The sequence below is a fragment of the Stegodyphus dumicola genome, chromosome 12 (genome assembly GCF_044657685.1).
Source record: "Stegodyphus dumicola isolate Sdum_Otavi_A_Nest chromosome 12, ASM4465768v1".
Taxonomy (NCBI): domain Eukaryota; kingdom Metazoa; phylum Arthropoda; class Arachnida; order Araneae; family Eresidae; genus Stegodyphus; species Stegodyphus dumicola.
Genome location: NC_140779.1, coordinates 72894238 through 72911934, shown reverse-complemented (window position 1 = coordinate 72911934; position 17697 = coordinate 72894238).

The following is a 17697-nucleotide window of genomic DNA, read 5'->3' as shown; positions in this document are numbered from 1 at the left end:
TTCATATTTTTCATTTCCGGCATGTAGAAATCTTTAATTTCTGTGCATTCACTAATTTTTCGAGTAAAATAATTTACACTAATTTTAAAAAGTACATGTTACAATAATATGTGGATGTGAAAAAAATTTATTTTATTTAAAACATTTTGGTGTCTGGACCATAAAATAAAAGTAGCGAATACAAGTAGCGAATTAAGGGTATCGAAAAATGTATACAATTTTAAAGGTACGGTGAGGTATTTTTCATTATTTAAGCATAACTTTTTTGCTAAAATCTATATTTTTATAGCTCAACAGCTTAGAATTTTATGAAACAAATTCATAATCAAAATCGCTATTGTTAGTTATCGAAAAATAACCAAGATGTGATTTTTGCGTAAATGTCGCTAAACTATACAAATTGCTATTATCCGTCATACTAGGAATGTTTATTTTATGCAGAAGTGTCCCGTTTTTCGATTTGTATGGAGCTGTTTGTGTGTCGAAATACTATCAAAGCGCTGTCAAGCGAGCTTCTGAATGTAAACAAAATACACCCCATCTGGTGACCGAAGCTTCGGAGCAGTGCTTCACTTCTAATGCCGATTTGGCCACTCCTTCCTTTCTTACTTCCATGCTTTAAGTACCGTTGTTTTATAACAATGCGAGAAAGATATATACATTTATGCAGATTCTTCATTATTTAATTTCTTCAGATATAATACAGGACGATAATATTTGATGGCAACGATTTGAAAAATGATACAGCTTTTTAAAGGTTTCAGCGCAAAATCGGAAAACGAAAACAGTAGTTCTTCAGGGCAAATTGCCCCTTTAGACTAAACATTTTTTAACGAATTTTCGTATAAAAGAGCAACTTAATAAATTAGTAAACTTAATAAAAAAAGTCTATGAAAGTAATTTCTATGATTCATTGCACTACTGTTTCAGGTATTCGCATTTGTAAAATGTTTTACATTTCGAATTTCCATTTCCTTTTAAGGTTCAGAACTGGCAACAATGAAAGCCAAATTATCCAGTAACCTTAACCAAACAGCCAAACAATAAAATGTAACTCTTTTTTTTTTCTTGCATTTTGATTCGCAGAAGCCTTTCAATCTCCGAATCTTAATAAATGCTAAGCTTTCTCCGGTCACAGTGAAAAGAAGTTGTTTAACCGGAAAAAGCGCGTACCCATGGCTGCATCCAAAAAGTGACAAAGGATATAATGACGAATCGAAGAGAGCCCGATTATCTACTTAATTGCAGGGTTGTCTTTGACTGTAACCCTAGCTTATGGATGAGACAAAGGAAATTCGGTCGCAGTCTAGAATCCTTCAATAACACCTTCCTAAGCAATCGTTTTAAAAGTGGTTTAAGTCACTGTTAGCGTCATATGTTCTTTGTTGTTTTGAAAATGGACCTTTAACAGTCACTGTATGTTTGCATCAAAATAACTTATTGATGGCGTTTACAATTTTAATTATTTATTTACTTTATTAGTCCAAAAGAGACCTTAGTCCCAGATGGGATATTAGCATCCGTTGAATCACTATAAACGGCGTATCACTTTTCAAATGCTGCCATCAAATATTATCGCTCTGTATTATGTTTAAAGAAAAACATATTATATTTAGCGAAAGTTCTTCGTTTAAATAACGAAGAATCTGCATGAATAGAGCCTAACTAATTTTGCCTACCAGTACCTACAGCCACCAAATTTTGAATAACGTAGTCTTCCATCCATACATGGGCATCTAGAAGCCCGAATTTTGTATTTTGAACTTGTTTTATTATCTAGTTCATATTTTGTAAAACTTTAACGTATTTTTGATTAACAAACTCAATTATTTCAAAGCGGGCGGTGGCAACACTGTACGGAGAAAAGCATTTTTATCTCCATCGCGAGAGTGACTGTCTGTGGGAAATTCTACAGATATACAGTTTATAAATATTTTGTGATTTTGCTATTGAATAGAATTTTATGTGGAGTAAGCGCCAAGAACGTGATATTTAATAAATAAATTAGACACACAAAAAGTTAATAATATAAAAAAAATGTAAAGCCATCTTAATAAGAAAACGGAACATTGGTATGATAAATTGAGAAAAGCCATGGGGGGGATAAAAATAAAAAAAGACAGAACAATGCTTGCCAACACTTAACACTGCATCAGAAATGCTAAATGTATACTGCTATGCTGCTTTTAAAATTTTTATAATTTTGTTGTTTAATTGTATGTGGCGTTAATGAGAAGAAAATGATGCTTAATATTAAAGCTAAAAAAACAAAAAAGAGGTGTTTGTACGAGTGATTGTAGCAGCAGACTAATTGACTGCGAGCTCAGCGAGAGAGTAAAAAACCTTAACAAAACTCTTTTGGGCAACTGTTGAAATGTGAACCATTACAAATTTTATTTTTAATCTTTTTTTTTTTTAAATTTAAAGGAATATTCTTTTTTTTCACTTAGCTATTTTCTATTTTGCTTATTTTTGCCACTGGATTTCACTTAGCAGTCAAAATCCAGTGGTAACAATGGAATTTTATAATATAATATAAATAATAATTGTGTATTATTTATTGATATATTTTTTAATTATAAGGGACTCCCGATTAGACGCGGAAGTACCGACAGTGATGTTTATGGTTAACCCTAGATCAGGGTTAATTCGACAGTTAAAAGAAAAGAACACAAGTAAAAATAACCTTAATAAAATAATGTTATAAGTAATAGAAAAATGTATTTTTAAACAGTTTTAATTTATATAATAAAGAGTTCATTCGATTGTGTAAATTAAATCAGCGTTCAAGAACTAAGCATGCTTCAAAACAGAAAGATTAGTATTTTCGTTTATATTACTCTTGTATTTCGACAGGAGTCAATAGGAAATAGATGATTAATGGCTCTACACTTAATTTTTAATGAATTATTTAACAATGTTTACATATTCCAAATTATTCACACAATAATCCAAATTATTATTCATACATACTAAAAAATGCAAAATGACGCTCTTTTCAAAATAAGTTCATTCTCTGCAAAATGACGCTCTTTTCAAAATACGAGTAAGTTCATTCTATGCAAAATGACGCTCTTTACACATGCTCAGTTTGGAGAGAAGTACATAAAATCTGCCAAGAAAAAGCTTCAAATTTTGCAAAACAGTGTCCTCAGAGAAATAGTTAATGCCCCTGGTATACTCAATACTGCAATTAATGCAGAAGCTTAATATTAACGCCATCAAAGAATATATAGATGAGCTTTCGCTACGAATTTATTCCTGTCAGTCTTTATTATCGGTATAGTCCAAGTGCGCGACAAAGGGCTGAAAATGATCCTCTCCGCGAAAAATTAAACGACCTCGTTTTCTTCTCCGTTTACACACCTACAGGAGTCTTCGCTCTTTCCGAAGAATAATCCTTTTAATAATCCCTTCCTTTAAAAAATCTGAGGGGGTTAATACTAGATTTTTGTTTTCGAAATCAAATGGTAGCCAAAGGGCGTAACAGAAAAAGAAAAACAGAGAAATAGATCACACACTCCTCTTGACTGCAAGTGATGGAATTCTGTTTTTTTTTTTTTTTTTTTAAATAAAGATTGTGCAGTTAAAAAATCCTTTCCATTCCCCTAAAAAATAATAATAAAGAAAAGGTAAATAAAATAAAAAATATTATACGCGTATTTTTCGATAAAATTAAACAATGAAATTTTATTTCATATGTCTATATGCAACCACAACCCGCTTCTATTTTAATTGAAATAAAATTATGAAATTAATATTCGAAGCATATGACTAAATTAATAACAAGCTTATTAATAACAATATTAAGTTTAATTTCATTTAACCTAAAACAAACAATCGATCAGGAAGATAATTGAAGTTTCAGGTATCTGGAATCCGCATAACTGGAGTTCTATTGTAATTTTATATCAATTGCATTTAAAACTAGTGGTCACATTTATGAAGCAAGCAAGAATGCATTAATAGTCAACAAGAATTAAATAACAGTGCTTTATCTGTTAAAAGATATGCATAATTGTCAAAGATGGAGAAATTCAATTATTATAGAAAATGAAGGCTTTTTTACTTTTTTAAACTTCACTTTTAAGTCATTATGAATATCTTAAAATTCTGTTGCCACTTTTGTGATATTTGTGTAGTTTTGTTGCAGTTGTAGTTATGTAGTTTTATTGTAGTTATGTAGTGCAATGTTTCGATTTTGTTTTCAATACCAGTAGAAAGAGTTGGTTTTCTATTAGGTTTTTTTTCATAAAACTTAAGCTTTATTCTCCGTTGCTCATCTTAACGCTATTTAATGAAACCTTTTTCTTTTCCCTAACCATTTTTCTACTTTTCATTACCTTTTCCATTGCTATATATGTTTTACTATTCTAAAATCTCCTTAAATGAAATATCATTTATGCCATCTTACTGTTGTAAATGAATTATTGCTAGATACAAAGAAAACGTTTACTTTGCAAATTGATACATCCGTACAGTTATGCCGCGATATTGAGAATTTCGCAATGTGTCTGGTAGCCCAGTAAGCAACTTGTAGAAACTGTCGTCGAGTCAAAGCAGCTCAAGTCCAGGAAACAGTGGATCAAATGACTACTCGTCTAGACGATTTAACCAAGCAAATCAACACCATGAGACGGAGTAGGAGTGACAAGAAACTGAACCTAAAGTGCTGGAACTACGGTGCTGAAGACCGCATCCGAAGAAACAGCAGAACACCCAAAGCACGGAAGCTAAGACCGCTCACAGCAATTACGTAGGAAATAAATTAGTGGCCATCTCACGGAACGGAGGTTGGCAGATATTTAGAAACCGCATTTTAAAGCACTTCAGATTTTTGAAATTAGGCCGCAGCAATGGAATCTTCATCATGGGACGTCGGGGGCCATGGCTCAGTCACGTACTCTAGGTACAGGAGCCACTGTTACTGTCATCCGAAAAGATTTGGTTCAGCAACTGGAAGGTAAACCCATACGGTACTTGCTACTTCCTACTAGCTAGACATTAATACGTATTTGCAAACTTGGATACGTAATGTAATGAAAATTTATTTTTAAGTAGACTTTAATGTGGATCACAAACATTCCTTATTTACGACCTTTGTTTTTTGATACATATCTGAGCTCATTTTTTTATAACTCCGAATAAGCATATAAAAAATAAAATAAGAGCAAAAATTCAAACTCGTAGAACATCTACGTGAATTACTAGACACCCAGTATTGTTTTAGGAAAGGTTTATCGACTAAATGCAGCTGCTGAGAACTTCCGAATTTGTGCCGCTGGCGTATCACAACAAAGAAAGCGTCGAGCTTCTCATACTAAAAGTGGGCAAAATATTTGACCGCGTTTGGTATTGACAAGTTGATTAAGATTGCCACAGAAAAGAAAATCGAGCTTAACTCATGTGGATGAACTTAATGTGCGTGATATTCCCAGTTTCAGTAACGACAGCCACTGTCACTCCGCGTGCTGTGTAGATAACGCAACCATTGCGACCAAATTAAAACCGCCCGGTTTTGCTGTCGCTAGACTCATAGGCAAAAATCCCGGTCATTTAGGAATGGCGTAAACATTTTAAGCTGTCCATTAATGTGAAAAACTTCTTACTTATAATTAAAAAATCAGACGGAAAAATGCAACCGGTGATAAATTACCATCTTCAGGGGGCTTGTTCCTCAAGTTGAAAAGGCTGATTACCTGGGATTGATTATAAATAAAATCGTTAATTGGGAAGACTATAAGAGGCAAGGACTATGGAGTTATCAAACCACTAATGGTCAAACCACTAATCATTAAATCTGGCACGCAAACGTCGCGTCTTCTTTGTCAAAATCAGGCTAATCATCGCATACGCACCTCCGCTTGCGCTTCGGTTACGGAGAAGGAATTGTACTCGCTGAAAATACTCCAGAATAAGTTCATAAAGCTATTACGGACGCTCTATAGTTTATTAGGAACCAGTCTCTTCATCGACACCTCAAAATTGATAAAGAATATTTACAATGAATAAATAAGCAGTTCTATGCTAAAGCAAGAACTTGTGACATAGTCAATTTCAGGCAAATTCTGCAGTATGTGGTGATGACTATAATCTTAGATAATATACCTTAGTCACGTATCTCACTTGAAGCCTAGATTTCTATCTCGTTTCTACTGTTTCTTCGAGGGAGGAACTCTCTGTATTGCCATGCATGTCTTTTCTCTGTCTCAATTTCCTTACATTATAGGTCTCAACTTCAAGTGTTCTCACCGTCAAAAACCTTTTAAAGAACTTATTTTAATTACATTACATAGCACTCATTAGTGGACTCTAGTGTAACAGAATAAAATTAAGGTATGAAGCAAACATTTCAGACTATATTCTTCGCAATTTTTTTAATGCTGACGTAGTTGATAAATATTAAATTCTGTATGCGATCCTCGCTATATCGAGAATGGAATGCGTATCAATATTTATTCTTAATTATTAACAATTTCTCATAACGAACTTTTGCATGTTCTTTAATATTTCAGAGATATTTCTTAAGTGTAAAATCTTTGCGAGAAAAAATGACAGATATCTGATTACGAACTGAACTTGTTGTGATTCAAAGTATTCAAGCACTTTTATTATCTCACGTGAGAACACCTGTATCTAGATTAAAATTATCTTTCCGGAAGTCGATGATTGTTAAACATCAAGAAACAAATAATTTTAGTAAATATTCAAGAGTTGTAGATAAAAAAATTTATGATTCTGCGAACAAAGTTATTTTTCGACGTTTATCTTCTTTACAAAAATATTGACGATAAATAAAACACATAATTTTTTTAAAACATGTTGTTCCTTAAATGCACCATAAAGCGAAAAAAAATTTTTTTAATCTGTCGTAACATTGTTAGACACACGTAGATTAAAATAAAATGTCGAAGCTCAAAAAAATAATGATGGATTTTTAAATCAAAATTTTAGAATGAAAATAAAATATATTGAATGTACGATGGGCTCACTAGTGTTTAAGCTTAACAAATTTGTGAACGGCATCCTTCAATCCTCGTCGTCGCTATGTGAATCACGCAAATGCTACTTCCGTTCTGGAAACAAGAAGTCATTTGTGGATGAATATGGTCAATAGAATGGATGAGGAAGAAACTTAAATCCACATTGCTGCACAGAATCTAAGCTTTGTCTACTGGAGAACTGTCGTGCGAAAGCAACATTTTTCTGCTGAATTTATGGCAACATTTTACCTTTTAGGTTGCCAGAGTTGAGTCAGTTAGCATAATAAACTCCTACTATCGTGTTAGTGAGGCTGTTGAGAGTTGAGTCAGCAGTAAGCGTAATAAATACCTATTACCGTGGTATTATGTGATACACAATCAATAAGTAATCATCCCTCTTCTTTTCCCCAAAAATGGTTCCTCAAATCTTCCCGACTGGTTTGGCTTCTGGATCCACAGTTGCAAATTAACATCTCCTGTTACTAACCTTGAATAATAATAATAATAATAAATATCAGCATTTATTATGAACAGCACTTTTTGAGAACACTCGATCTTATCTGGCGCAGATCTGCGACATTCCCAGGTTTTTATCCGAGTTTTTTCCATTTATTCAATACTTAATCTTATTTCTGTAGCAATCTGAGAAACTATTCTGCATTCTCCATCATAACTTCCGCAAGTGTAGCCCGCATTATCACATCCTTTTGCGTCCTAGTCTGGGATTTGAGTAACACTCTTCCTTGTTTGCAGCCCATTTTATGGCAAGTTGGCAGCCCATTTTATGGCAGTTGGCGCTAGGAAAGTATTGTTTTACCATAGATTGCAAGACAGATTTATGTGCCTTTATCCATGGTTTCACAAAGCTTTTTAATAATTCTGGACTGAAGTTGCTTTCGTTTAACGAAATTTATCATTTTTACTTACTCATCAAATACCTTTTTTAGTTTACCAGTAAGAGAGTTTGACATCAGCACCTCTCTATGAATAAAACAATGTCTGGAAACAACATTGGCATTTTTTTCCTTTTACAGAGTAATAAAGCCTTTTATGGAGCCAACCATGGGAGCAACATCATCCGTACAAATGTTAATACAAATTCTTCTAACAAAGATAATTTTTTTCCATATCATTTCTCCCTCATTAACAAATTTCATAAATGCTAGAACATATAAAATTTTTTGATTAAATCTGTTTACTCGTCCAATTGAAGTGAAAAATTGCCACATTTCAATTTATCATACGAAACCTCCTCATCATTAAGCGACATATAATTGATTCGTCGACTCGCTCTATTTTTCAAAAGCGGAATATTTTCAGTTATCTTTACTGCACCTTCTCCCACTATAGTACCCATTATAATTTTACGTGCGAGCATTAACAGACTTTTCCTTTTATGTGAAATAAGCTTTGGTACAAATAACTTGCTTCTTGAGACTTTTTACTAATGTGAGTATGTTTACAAAAGCTGTAAGCTGTTTAATGTGAGATTTTAACAGAGTTCTAAAATAATCAAGTTTTATTTTTCAGATTAGAATGATTTGCGTGAAATGTCCGTTTAATTATTTTTTAGAGCAATTGCTGTATTCAAACGTTTTTTTACCACAAACGAGACACAATGAAAGAGGACGTTCTAGATCACAAATCCATTCATTGCAACAACGAAACGTTTTTCACCTCTTTCTTCATTAGTCTCTTGAAATTTTGTATGAAATTCTATAATTTCATCACTAGTTTCTTCAGAATTATTCTAGATTGTTTGTCTTCAAGTATCGCTACATTTTTAACCGTTAAAATCTATAGAAAAATCAAATAAATGAGATACAAAACCAAATAGAATACTAATAAAATAGTATTAAAAATATAGCAAAATAAATAATAGTAAGCTAAAATAAATTAAGTAACAGTAAAATAAAATATATAATAGTAAACTAAAATAAGCTAAATAATAGTAAAATAAAAAATACCCAGTAGCATTTTGTTTAACCAACCACTTGATCCAACATTCCTTTCATCACAGTACATATGCAGTCACTAGTGCATATGCAGTCACTCTAGATTGTAATCCGTGACAATTAAAAAGCTGTCTATGGCTGTTCGCTCGGTTAAGGCTCATGTTGCATGCATAGCCTTGCATTGCCAATGTACAGTTTAATCAAAATTCCTAAAAAATAAGTCAATCTCTTTCCATTAAAAAACGCTTTTCTAATGCAACTGAATTGGTAACGCAAGTAATAAAGAAATTCATACAAATCTTAACGACGTCTGACGAGTATAAGCTAATACAGCCAAAGGCCGCTTTTCAATTATCACAAGCTAGACACTTTTCACAGTCGCACTCGTTTCCTCCACCAAAGTGATCCGAGTATAATACCGAATCAGGAAAGAAATTGCTTAACCTCTTTATTTAAATATTATTTACGTATTATTTCTTTATTTCTTGCATAGCCCTTAACAACCATGGTTGGAAAACGCTGCTCTAGCATACTCCAGACATGCTGAATAAAAAAAAGAAAAAAATGTTCAGACTCACTTTCATGTTCTTCACTAGTTTTACGATGTGAACAAATGCATTGTCATACTGATATACGATAAATCTTAAGTAATAAGGTACTTGAACAAATGAGTGGACTTGGCTCTTTAGAATGTATCGATAGTGATAGTTCTTGACACTATTCCGGTCGTTAAAATTTTCGTTGTTCTCTACTTTCGTGATACCACAGCCTAAACTGACTGTAGTTGAATCACCACAGTCAGTCCTTGTTCATGCTTCACTCTAGTCATAAAAAAGTCCAGATTACATGCCTCTGGAGGAATTCTCCAGACATAAATTTTCTCAGAAATGGGGAAAGACTGGAAGCTCAGCAATATCTATTTTGCGTTATATTCTGCCGAACTTATGCATTCCTGACATCATTAAAACCAGCATTTAACATGAGAGCTGGTTATCAAAGGCTTTATTGTAACTGGTCAAATGTACATTCTACACTCGTGTGAAAAATGAAAAGTTGCAAATTATGTCTATTTTTATAGTAACCAAAGACACATTAAACGTATTGAAACAAAGGTACTAATCATGCCGCCAAAGAGTTATACAAATATTCAGAGTCAAATACGTAAGTATACACGTGAGTGTCTACGTGAGATTGTAGAGTGTATATAAGCGAACGAAGGCGATTTATATGCTCGTACTGTTTCACATTCGCCGTCTTTCTCGCAAAGTTGGGTAAATTTCATCAGGTAAAGTAAGTAGCTACGAACGTACGGATGATGGAATGAGATGTAGAATTGTCAGTAGACTGGAAACCAGTCACAAGCGCAGGTGACTGACTACAGAGCTCAATGTAACGGCAGTGTCATTTTCAATTTTTGAAAACAACAATTTCTAACAAGATATCTTCATTTCCACTTCCCTGTATCTTGAATCTCACCCACTTTTATCGTTATCCACTGTTACTCCAAATGCCCAAATAATTTAATGCTACTGGAACTGCTGTCTATGTCGTCACCTACAACTTACATGTCTACGCCATCGTCACCGTTCAATTTCTCTCTCGATCTGTAGTAAGCGTCAGAACTATTAAGAGTACTAGACATTCTCATTTTCTTGAAGCTCTTTATTATTATTGCTTCATAAATCTACCCATCCACCCAAAACCCAACAGCAAATCAATTAGTAAGACGAAAATAAGTACTAAGTGGATGAATCTTTTTTTTTAAATTTAGGGAAATTCGCTTTCTGAATGCTTTGAGGGAGGGTAAAAATGAGTAAATAGTTAAATAAAAAAATTCAGAACCCTTTACTGAAAAGCTAAGGGGAAAGGAGGATCATTACTCTAGTAAATATAGTACACCTCTGTATTTTTTCTCCAGTGTTATACAAAATAAAAAATGCTAAAAAATTAGATTTAGGCTTAAAGCTAATAGGACTACGTTATTTTATTCTCAAAACTCAATGCCTGAGAAGAGAAAAGTTCATGACCTTCATACGCTATAAAATTCGGAATGAACATTACAAGGCAGGGTAGATTAAGACTGCCGTTAGACTGAGCTTCTTTTCATGGATTCCAAAACGCCCACGTTCCTTGTTTTTATGATAAAAAGAATGATAAGAAATCAGAGGGCGATTTCTGAGTCTTTTAAAATCTTGGATCTTACACTCTCGGCCGCGCGGATCTGGGTGATAATCATACCATGGACACAGACTGTACATGTTAATTTTTTCTCTAATATACGCATACACGCATGAATGATTAAAAGAGACTGCTCTGCCTACTATTGGAAAATCAGAAAAATATGTAATCTAATTCTGCAACGAACTAAAGCAGAAAAGATTGATCCATTAAAAAATTATACAGCATTATCTAATTGCTAGGAATAGACATTCAGAATTGAGCTATAATTACCAGATATACATCATCGGATATAAATCGATAGCTAATTGCATTGTTTTGACACACCATGGTTATAAGTAATTGCCATATTCGGTGATATTTTTGTTATATGAGATTAATACTTTTTTTGAAGTTAACAATACGTTTTGCAATGTTAATCTGAATTTCGCCCACCGTCTTCCAGCTCAGGTTTGGAACGACAAAAGCATATTCCAAGGCAAGATTGTTTGGAGTCACTCAAATACCCGAATATTTAAGCTTACCGAATCGAGGGGAGGTGTTACGCCATTTGGCTTCTTTCAGGCAGCCACCTATTAGGAAATGATTTCCTTAGTTGAACATGGTTAATACTGAATGACATGCCATGACATATTCCACAGTGCAAATGTTGCGCTTAAAGCTTCGTTTACATGGTGGTTTTAAAATCATAAATGATTTAAGACGAGCTCCGTTGCTAAACAGCAAGGCCTTTCTACTTCAAAAACACTGGTTTAAGAACTTTGCCTTTTTAACTTTATGGATCGAGAATCAAGAAAGGTTCCTTTACGGGACACTTAGGTATAAACCTTTGTCCCCAAATCATCAAAAATTTACATCGGAACAAGGGTTCCATAATATAGGGTAATTTAGTGCCGAATTTAAATGCCAAGTTTACTTCAACCGATACTGCATTTTGCAAGTAAGTTCAACTTTATGCCAACTTGCATAAGAATTACCAATCACAGTGAATCAAAAATCAGTCGCTGAGTTAGGTTCACATTAGGCATGCTGAGTTTCCTTCTCTAATTGGGTACAGTTAAACCTTGTTAAACAGTTGTGAACGGATTTAGTGGTTTTGACGCCTTAAGCAACAAAGTTTTATGATGACAAAAGCTTCGTCTGAACGAAGCGTAATTGCATAGATGATTCATAAGGTTTCGTTTAGATGACAGTTTTGTCATCATAATGTTTTGTAAGACATAAAAGTCATTAAGTCCATTCACACATGTTTAGCGCCGTCCAGATGGTATAGTGATTAGGAAAGCCTACTGCGATACCGAAGAACTCGGGTTCGAGTCCCGGAGAAGACATGGATGTTTGTAAATGAATAGTACCTTTGCAGCATGGAAGCACTCTAAATATAAGGCAAGCCGAAAGTCCTCTCGTGTGGTTTGGTGATACGGAAGAGGGGTGAGAGGTCCTTGGACATAACCGTGGTGCTCTTTGGATGGAGATTGGGATGGAAGTTGAAGTCCAACCTCCTTGAAGCTGTGGCAACCATTCTTCCATCAATTACATGAACAAGACAACAACAATAATAACTGTTTAGAAAAGGATTAAGCCATAGCTAATCAGAAAAGACAAGCTGCGCATGGGTAGAAGCTGACTCAGTGAATCCATCAGCCGATGCTTGCTTCACTCTCATTGGTATTTCCTATACCAACTTGGCATAAAGTTGAAAAGTTATAACTTTTAGGCAAAATCCTTAAACCGATTTTTGTAACGTAGCAAGATGTGATTGCATAGCAACGAAGCATTGACATAAGCCCCTTTATGACATTGAAACCACCGTCTGACCGAAGCGTAACGCACTACATTTCGAGTGGCTGGTCATTTTTAACACCTGGAAGAAAGTGTTATTATTTTCACTAAGCAATTTTATGTCTTGATAAAAAAAAATTGTTGTCTCTTGATCTGCGGTAAAATACTTGTAAACTTCCACAACCACATCTTGAATAATGAGATCTTTCCTTTATTAAAATAATGCAAACGTCTCCATCGGACGTTAATTCGTGGTGAAATAATATCACAGAAAGTTCCTATTCTCCTATTTTTTATATGGCTATTTCGATTATTTAATTTTAATAGCAGATTTTACGGTCTGTATCTTGAATTTCTCGAAATTCATTCTTAAGCTAGTAGACCTGCCGTAATCGTAAAAATTAAAACTGTTTCACATGTTAAATTAAAAACCGAATGCGAAGATCTAATTCAACTTTTAAAGTTTATTCTTTTTATTTATTTATTAATATTTTTTATTTTATTACTTTTTTGAAAATTTTGATTGAAAATTCTTCGTTGAAGCATTATATTGTAGTTTAAAATATTCAATTGCAATTTTTCTTCTTCTTCTTAGTATAATTTGACTTTAAACGAACATTTCAGTCTGGCAACGCTGTTCTCGAATCGTCATAAGTTGAAACGGTGTTAAAGAAGTATTAGAGAAAAATCATGTGACATGTTACGGACGTTTGAGCGGTAGATGCTGCTCTGGTATCATGATCTTATTGACTTTGAAATGAGAGATATAAAAATGTTTCAGAAGCAAAGCCCTGAGTCAAAAAAATGTGTGATAGTTCTCATATGTTGATGGAAACATGTCACAAAATGTAGGTCAAAAGAAGGCACCGGGAGGTATAAAAGAAAGATAAGAACTCGAGAAATGTCTAGAAAATAATGTTTTATTGCCGGTGTGTTTTTATGTAAATAAGAATCAAGGAATCGCAGGAATTTTAAAAGTTGTCATCTACTTTTTTCCCTCTCTTTCTTTTTTTTAATATGCAGTGCTTTTTAAAAATCCTCTACGACGCACTTGCTATAAACGCCTGATGCTGTACTTGTTATAAAGATGATGCCGTACTGTTGCTGTCTTGTTGATGATATACTTTTTGATGCGAATGTCTTGCTGATGTAATTCTTTATTCATGTACGTCTTGTCTACGTACTTGTCGACGTGTTCAAATGATGTATGTCTGATGCTGTACTTGCCTGTGTAGTTAAATTGTGCTGAGGATTTCAATCATTGTTACTCGAACTGAGAAAGAAACTTCCGTATATTTTATACGCTTAAATGAGGGTTTCTGTGAGTTTAAATCAGGGCTCCCAATAGGATCGGTATTAATTCTCTGCGAATCGATGAAATTTTAAAGGTGATCAAGTATAATCAACGGGTCGATAGCTGAATATGCACTGGCAGTTGATTAGCATAATCAAGATTCCCATTGATTAAAAAAATTAATAAAATTGATAACTAACCATTGGGTGATATAAAGCTATATTATATAATAAGGATGATATCATATAAAATTAATATAAGGAGGAAATATCCAAAAACATATGAAGCAAGAAGAGTTGATTACATTGAAATAAGGTTTTCAAGCATATGCCTTATTCAAAACACAAATGGTACTCTAAGTTTTGGAATTTAAAAGTCACCAGAAAGAAATATCTCCAAAAATAAAAGTTTTTACGAAGTCAACATCACTTACTTTTCCCTCTTCTTACTAAGTGAAAGCTGGCTTTCGCCAAATTAATAATTTACACAGAAAACAAGAAACAGGTTGAATATTTTTGAAGGAGGCGTTTAAAAAATTAAGCAATTTTATGCATCAGCACATCAAGGGCAGCCATCAAATTCATCAGAATCGAATTTTTGTCTAATTAGAAACTGTGGTTTTGTTTCTGAAAATTTGTTTATATTTGTATCATTAAAAATAATAATAATACAACAAATTAATAAAACATAAAATTAATGAACCATTTTTTAAACTTTTGCTCATATTCTAATTGATATCTTTAAGTTATTTACATGCAGTTACTAGTATTATGATTATGTTGTATGCTGTATATCATAGAGAAAATTGCAGAGGGTCGATGAAGAAAACCATAGTTTTGATGGGGATGGATGCGGATAGGTACAGGTAAAGGCAAAATTATGGAGAACAATCAGCGATGTAACCATGGGTCAACTGATTATGCCTTCCGATAATAACTAACTCCTCCAAAAACAATTTGCAAGCTTTAGAAGAGTTTACAAAGAAAGTTTAAGGAAATGAGCAACTGAAGCTTTCCAAAGGATCTAAATGTTACCTATTATGGTGCATTCTGCAATTCCACCGTACCCTCCGTATCCAGTATTTATTAAAATTAATGATTTAGGACATAAAGAAATTACAATATAGTAAATTAGTTTGAGTTACGCAAGAATCAAGGACAACAAGGTGTTGCGCTGTTTTGCGTATAATTTTTTAGTCTTTCCCAAAACGGTATGAATATTCTGCTGTGAGACAGAAGCTTTATTGAATATAAAGAGCTTTACTGAACATAAAAAATATAAAGAGCAGATTAACATGTATTTTCCATTCTGTATAACAAGGAACTAATCTAAATTTATATTTACAGGTAAAAAGATATATGCATTTATGTCTATGCAGCGGTAATGTGATTGCTTTATGAAGCAAGGTAAATGCAATCAATATGACTAACCTAGACTATATAGGAGATTTTCTCCTTTCTCGCTGTGGGCCTTCGAGTGCTGTAGGAAGCACGTCTGGTATACGTTTCAGAATTATTAATCATCGTCTTAAATAAAAATTGATTGATTTATACTCTTTTATAATTTCCTGAAGTTGGCAATAATTTCGTTGGTTAACAGACTAAAGCAAAACAAGTTGAGCTGGGAATCTAGTACTACAGTCTGTTACTTTAAAATAAGAACTTCAGGGTCATTTCCTGCCGTTCGGTTTGCCTCATAACCATACCAGCGACAGCTGTGGCAGGTAGTCGAACGTCTAATTATTTGTTTCCCACTGCACTTCTTTTAACATGTTTCTGTTTCGTGAAAAAGTGCACAAATGAAGGCTTACGTGAACTACAGTCTCAACTGAGGAAGAGAAAATAAATGCTGCGCGGTGATGACAACTCGCGTTACGATCGCAAACGGTGGAGGATGGCAAAGGCCTTAAAGTGCTTATTTTTAAGAAAGAGACGTTTTAAGAAAAATCTTTAGGTAGTTAATACTTAAACTACAAATCTTCTTAGGGCATTACCAATCAGCATCATGTCACAACTTACAGATGAAAGTCTGTCTCTATCAGATAGATTTTGAAACAGGATGCAAAGTTTTCCATTATCCATTCTTTAAAAACTGATTGAATGGCCCATGATCTTTATTTTGAACTTCATAAAATATTAACAGCCTTGATTTAACAGCAAGACTGTTAACAGCTGTTTAAAAGGCTTATAAAAAACTCACAAGTTTTAATAAAGCACTAAGATTCTATGACTAATGAATAAGTTGGAGTTTTAGTTTCACAGCTCCATTACCTTCAAAGAGTTTGTATTTATGGGTTTTGTCCCTATGCAAAACTCTTTTCTTGTCTTGTTACATAAGTTCCATCTGGTACCTTTTCTCAGAAAAACCCAATTTCATCACTGGTGGGATTCATAACATTCAAGCGTGATTTGTAGTTCAGGACAGGTTTCAATATGCGAGACATTTTCTGTTCGGTATTCGGGTTTATTATGTAGAACGTTCATTACACGAGGCTTCACTCAGTCTTAATTAAACCAAAGCACAGGAATGAAGGCCTTTCTCCAATAGCGATGAGTTTTCTTTCTCATATATTGATCATAAACAAAAAATATTGTTGCAAACTACCGGTTCGTATAGATCTCTGCAAATAATTAATTACTCCAGATGATCAGAAAGAAATTGACACTTTCTTGTGATTAAAAAGATTGCACAGCAAAAATAATACCTGTAAATAACTCAAGGAGAACTCAGAAATAAGTCATATCCTTCTTAACGCACGAAAAATATCGTATGCTGCCGTTGTACTCACGGAATAAACTGTTAAAAGCAGTTACTCTTTGAACTGCAGTCTCTCTGAAGTCACGGTTGTCAGTAGTCGAGTGATTAAAACCTCTGAAAGATGGCAGTTCGACTCAGGTTCCAAACAAACCGAATGGGCTGGCTGCAGGGTTTTCGTGATTATCCCCGTGTGTGAAGTGAATAAGAGCCACTTTCCCTTAGAAAATTCTCCATGAAGACATCCTTTCCCTTAGGCAGATAAAGCTTACATGTTTTGCCATATTCCAATAACCTGTCCTCTCTGAAGTTATTCAGAAAAGACTGAAATTCATTCTCAGTGCCACGTGTGTGTATATAGTTTGGCCGGTGGTCTGGAAGCTTCGGGAAAATCGCTTCTAGAACTCCAAAAATGTGTTTTCCTAAAAATCCGGATTTCGGGAAAATACCGAATGTCGTCATGGCCAATCAGAAGAGTTTCTACTTACAGTTTAAGGTTCTACTCAAGTTAATTTCGCCGTTTAAAGATTGTTGGATTCAGAATCACAAGATCTACAATCTTATATTAGGAGTAAGCACTGATATACAAACTATGTGGCCGAAAATTCAGTTACATAAAAACACTCATTAAAATTATTATCTAAAATGCAGGAAATAAAAACGTAAAAGTAATACAATGCGTTACAACAATATCACAAAAACAACAATGCATTGAAATGAATTCAAGCATTCACAGAAATTTACAACATCA